Source organism: Pseudophryne corroboree, chromosome 9 (assembly GCF_028390025.1).
Source record: "Pseudophryne corroboree isolate aPseCor3 chromosome 9, aPseCor3.hap2, whole genome shotgun sequence".
In the NCBI taxonomy this organism is placed as follows: Eukaryota; Metazoa; Chordata; class Amphibia; order Anura; family Myobatrachidae; genus Pseudophryne; species Pseudophryne corroboree.
The window spans coordinates 328,275,635-328,281,775 of NC_086452.1; the positions used below are offsets into that span (position 1 = coordinate 328,275,635).

Here is a 6,141-nt window from a genome sequence, read left to right on the forward strand (position 1 = left end):
TTTCCTTATAAAATATAAGCAGTGATTTAGTCTAGAAATTCCTGTCACTTATGTTTTCCCTTTACCTATATATTGAGGCACTCTATACAACATTGCCTTATACTTCATTTTCTACACTAGTCTCATTTTTTTTTAACTAGAAACTCATGTATATCCAATTGTAATTGATGTAGAAAATGTTTATGTAAGATAGCTGTAACTGTAGCTTTGCTGTTGGTTACTGTGACATCACACCTAGCCTGTGACATCACTAGCCCGTGACATCACAATGCTTCTTCCTGTAACATTCTATCTAGAGCTGCTAACATTTCCAGTTTCCACGCAGGAAGACAGGTAGGAGGAGGTGAGTCCTACATAGCAGGGTATGATGGAGAGAGGTAAGGAAGACAGAGTGCAGTATAGTCCGCTGAAAGGCAAGACAAGATAGATAGAACAGGGAATACAGGTACAAGGACACATAAATAGAAGAAGTGCAGGAAGGAACGACATATTTAGGAATAAAAATGTAGCGTTACAGGAATAAAGAGGGCAGTATGGAGGATAAGCACACATACAGGGGATGCAGATAACCTTGGTCTCTATGAGGCAGGATCGTGGCTTTGGGATGAAAAAGTTAATAAAATAGATAAATGGGATATTGATAACTTTGAAAGTATCTTGTTTGGTTTAAGGAAACTTGGGAAACTGGTTGACTCATGGACATTTTATTGTACTTAAACTAGTACTATGCTTAATGATAGTCTTTTGTTTTTTAGATCATCTGGCAAAGAGATTTGCAGAGTGTCGGGTGACCGGCAAAGAGATCTGCAAAGTGCCAGTTGAAGACGACAGGAGGGGTCGCAGAGGTAGCAATGACTGGAGTATAACATGCAGGAGGTAAGTTACCATACTCTCTCTGCACATGTTACATCTGCCCCACCTGCAGTGCACATGGTTTTGTCCATTAGAGAACAAATTTGCTGCTGCAATCAGGTCTGAATTAGGCCCAGTGTATGATACTACCATGATCCTAGCACTAGGGAAGATAAAACCTGGGGCAGATAACTTGGTCTCTATGAGAAAGGATCTTGGGTTTTGGATAAAAAGTCAATAAAATAGATAAATTGCAAATGAATAAAAATGAAAGTACGTAACAAAATATAGTAGTATAATTATACGGTTCCGGTATGAATGGTCGACCATGTTATGGTCAACAGTCATTAGGTCGACCACTATTGGTCGACATTGACATGGTCGACATGGACACATGGTCGACACATGAAAATGGTCGACACATGAAAGGTCGACATATGAAAAGGTCGACATGAGTTTTTTTCTTCTTTTTTTGGTGTCGTTTTTTGCGTAAAGTGACTGGGAACCCCAATTAGTGCACCGCGTCCCTTCGCATGGCTCGCTTCGCTCGCCATGCTTCAGGCATGGTGCCTTTGCTCCGCTACCGCTTCGCTCGGCACACTTTACCGTTCCAATCGTAGTCCATGTGGATCGTAAAGTATGGAAAAGTTCCCCAAAAGAAAAAAAAAGTAAAAAAACTCATGTCAACCTTTTCATGTGTCGACCATTTTCATGTTTTGACCATGTGTCCATGTCGACCATGTCAATGTCGACCAATAGTGGTCGACCTAATGACTGTCGACCATAACATGGTCGACCATGTGAATATAACTGTAATTATACACATAGTATGTTTGACCAGGATTTCTGGTTATTTAGATCATCATTTGGCAAAGTTCTGGCAAAGAGATTTGCAGAGTGTCGGGTGACCGGCAAAGAGATCTGCAAAGTGTCAATTGAAGACGACGGGAGGGGTCGCAGAGGAATTAGTGACTGGAGAATAGCATGCAGGAGGTAAGTTACCATACTTGTGTAATTGTGTGTGTGGTGGGGGGTATTGAGAGCACAGTCAAAACATAGGCCCTCATTCCGAGTTGATCACAGCAAGCAACTTTTTGCTGCTGGTGCGATCAACTAATCTCCGCCTATGGGGGTCATTTCGAGTTGTTCGCTCGTTGACGATTTTCGCAACGGAGCGATTAAGGCAAAAATGCGCATGCGCATGGTACGCAGTGCGCATGCGGTAAGTATTTTAGCACAAAACTTAGTAGATTTACTCACGTCCGAACGAAGAATTTTCTTTGTTGAAGTGATCGGAGTGTGATTGACAGGAAGTGGGTGTTTCTGGGCGGCAACTGGACGTTTTCTGGGAGTGTGCAGAAAAACGCAGGCGTGCCAGGAAAAAACACGGGAGTGTCTGGAGAAACGGGGGAGTGGCTGGCCGAACGCAGGGCGTGTTTGTGACGTCAAACCAGGAACGAAACGGCCTGAGCTGATCGCAATCTGTGAGTAGGTCTGGAGCTACTCAGAAACTGCTAAGAATTTTCTATTCGCAATTCTGCTAATCTTTCGTTCGCTATTCTGCTAAGCTAAGATACACTCCCAGAGGGCGGCAGCCTAGCGTGTGCAATGCTGCTAAAATCTGCTAGCGAGCGAACAACTCGGAATGACCCCCATGGTGGAGTATATTTTAGCATAGCAGGGCTGCGATCGCTTGTGCAGCCCTGCTATGCTAAAAAAGTTTCCTGCAAATAGGGAGATAGGCTGACATTTACAGTATATCAATGAACTGGGGGCAGGTGTACAAAGCCTGGGAGAGTGATAAAGTGGAGAGAGATAAACTAACAACCAATCAGCTCCTAGTTGTCATTTTTCAAACACAGGGCGGGATGTACTAAAGCAAAAATGCGGTAAAACCCCCGAAAACGGGGGTTTTACCGCATTTTCATATTTACTAACACCCTACCTCCGCGTTTTCGGCGTCCAGGGTATCGCCATCTCTGGAAGGCGATACCCTATAGAAGCCTATGGGCTTCTTTTCGCCGACCGCCGCAACCCGCCGACACCGTCGACACCGCTGCAGACGCCTCCCCCCCTCCCCCCCAGCTTACCTTCCTCCATGATGCCCCGGACCCGGAAGGTAATCTCCTCCTCCCCCTAGCAACGCAGCCGGACGTCCTTCTAGCTGCAGGGGGGAGGAGGAGGCGCTGGGGGCAGCCTGCTGCTGCGTCCCGGCATCTAGCCTGTGTGGGGACCCCATGGAGGTGACGGAGACCCCCCGCAGACCACCTAACAGGTATCGCGGGGGGCCTCCGTCACCGCATCGCGATGTTGATCGCATATGTTAGTACATATGCGATCAACATCGCTGCGGTAACCGGCGAGGTGCGGCGATGTATGTTAATACATCCCGCCCACAGTTTGTAACATGGCAGTTAGGAGCTGATTGGCTGGTACTTTACCTCTCTCCACTTTATCACTCTGCCGGACTTAATACATATCCCCCATAGAATAACCAAATGATGAAATAGTACAGAATGGTATAAATGATGTGTGACTGTTTCCCTATCTTTACATATAATAAAGGAGACATAGGTGGTCATTCCGAGTTGTTCTCTCGCTAGCAGTTTTTAGCAGTTGTGAAAACGCTATGCCGCCACCCTCTGGGAGTGTATTTTAGCTTAGCAGAAATGCGAACGAAAGGATAGCAGAGCGACTCCAAAAAAAAATTGTGCAGTTTTAGAGTAGCTCCAGACCTACTCCTAGCTTGCGATCACTTCAGACTGTTCAGTTCCGGATTTGATGTCACAAACACGCCATGCGTTCTCCCAGCCACGCCTGTGTTTTTCCTGGCACTCCTGTGTTTTTTCGAACACTCCCTGAAAACGGTCAGTTGACACCCAGAAACGCCCACTTCATGTCAATCACTCTGCGGCCAGCAGTGCGACTGAAAAGCTTCGCTAGACCTTGTGTAAAACTGCATCAGCCGTTGTGTAAGTAAGTCGAGCATGCGCATTGCTCCGCATACGCATGCGCAGAAGTGACGGTTTTTTGCTTCATCGCTGCGCAGCGAACATTTTCAGCTAGCGATCAACTCGGAATGACCCCCATAGTCCTTTCCCCAGAATCCTTCTCTTTACCACTCAGGGGGCCTGATTCAGATGCGGTCGCAGAGCTGCTGTTGCACCAAGTGGCTCAATGCTTTTTCACTGTGCATGCGTGTAAGCTGCACTGCGCACAAAATGAAATCAAGCTTACATAGAGGATCCCATTGCAAAGTGATTGACAGGAAGTCAGCGTTTGAGGTGGTAATGGGGGTAGCTAACTGTATACAGGCGTGTCAGGTCCGTTCAAACGCCGTTCCATGTGCGTGCATAAATTACCCATTGTGACCTGTGTTGCTGCTGGAGAGCCTCCTGTGTCTAGGAGACTTGCTCAGCCTACGACTGCTCAGACTCACGATGCAATTGTGAACGGCAAGATTGCAGCAGCGATCGCTTCAACAACCACAACTGAATCAGGCCCACAATTATACCATTACATTTTACTATTTTATCACATTTAACAACTAAGGGGTCAGTTTAATTAGGTGCGAGTTTGTCTTACAACAGCCGCACTTTCCGGTAGCCCCATAGGCTGAATCTGGCCAAAAGGGTGTGAGTTTAGATGCTGTTGAAATGGCGCAGGAATGGTAACTCGTACCTAATTGGATTAACCCCTAAATGTTAGCAATTTATAGCTTTTATTATTTACTGGTTAAATTTCTTTTCTGAAGGTACCCACTAATTACTATAAGGGAGAACTTATCTCCCCAATGTGTGAATTGTATAAAAACAATGGGCCCTTTGGGATAATTGTCCTTATTTTAGGTATTTTCCATGTCCTCAGTAGTTAGAGTAACATATTTACATAGAGATTTTTCTCTCTACACAACCACACCACTGTTTACAGTTTGTCTCTCTGCTTGTTCATCCACTAACAATGATTTTTCATCTCTTCCTCTTCGTCTACATGCAGTGGGTGATCCCTGAATAGCTGCCCTGGGAGGAGAGCTGCGGACACATGCTACAAATGTTGGGACATATGCATTACCTATTAGGAGATGCGGTAAAGATGCCGGCTGTCACGTCTACGGCAGTCAGAATACTGACACTGGGATCCCGATGGAACTACGAATGGTCAAGGATACCGACGCCCATATCCCCATGATCATAGGTTTAGGGCTGGGCAAGGGGGGTTAGGTTTAGGCATCAGGCACGGGGGTAGGGGGTGTGGTTAGGCTGCGGGGGAGGGAGCATTAGATTTACGTGTCAGGGGGGTAAGGTTTAGGCGTCAGGTGGGGGGTTAGGGTTAGGCTGCAGGTGGGGGCATGTTAGGGTTAGGCTGCGGATAGGGTGGGTTAGGCACCCCTGGTGGAGGTTAGGCTGCGGGGGAGGGTTAGGTTTAGGCATCAGACGGGAGGGTTAGGTCTAGGCATTAGGTGGGGGGGGGGTTAAGTTTGCGCTGTGGGTGGGGGGAGCTTAGGGTTAGGCACCCCTGGTGGTGGTTAGGCTGTGTGGGAGGAAGGGTTAGGTTTAGGCGTGGAGATTAGGTTTAGGCGTCAGGCGGGGGGGTTAAGTTTAGGCTGTGGGTGGGGGGAGGTTAGGGTTAGGCTGCGGGTAGGGTGGGTTAGGCACCCCTGGGGGTGGGTAGGCTGTGAGAGCGGGAGGTTTAGGCATCAGGCAGGGGGTTAGGTTTAGCATCAGGCGCTGGGTTAGGTTTAGGCTGCGTGTGGGGGGAGGTTAGCGTTAGGCTGTGGGTAGGGTGGGTTAGGCACCCGCGGGAGTGGTTAGGCTGCAGGAGAGGGAGGGTTAGGTTTAGGTAGCAGGGATGGAGGTTATAATTAGGCACCTCCGCGGGAGGGTTAGGCACAAAGGGGGGAGGTTAGGGCTAGACTGCGGACAGGCAGAGTTAGGGGGATAGGGAGAGGGTTAGGCATCAGGCAGAGGGGTTAGGCTGTGGATGGGGGGGGAATAGGGTTGGGCCGCGGGTAGGGTGAGTTAGGGACCCCCGGGGGTGGTTATGCTGTGGGGGAGAGAGGGTTAGGTTTAGGCATCAGGTGGGGAGATTAGGATTAGGTATCAGGCGGGGGTTAGGTTTAGACTGTGGGTGGGGGGAGGTTAGGGTTAGGCAGTGGGAAGGGTTGGTTAGGGTTAGGCACCCCCGGGGGTGGTTAGGCTGTGGGTAAGGGAGGGTTAGGTTTAGGCATCAGATGGGGAGATTAGGTTTAGGCATCAGGCGGGGGGTTAGGTTTTGGGCTGTGGGTGGGGG

General features: G+C 48.3%; 1 long non-coding RNA gene across 1 annotated transcript; it reads left to right on the forward strand.

The window, feature by feature from the left end:
• The first annotated feature begins 262 nt into the window (after positions 1–262).
• LOC134957002 (uncharacterized) lies at positions 263–5,079 on the forward strand. Its single transcript, XR_010186369.1, has 4 exons — positions 263–343; positions 756–876; positions 1,711–1,845; positions 4,849–5,079. It is a non-coding gene; the product is annotated as an uncharacterized LOC134957002 (long non-coding RNA).
• Positions 5,080–6,141: the final 1,062 nt, after the last annotated feature.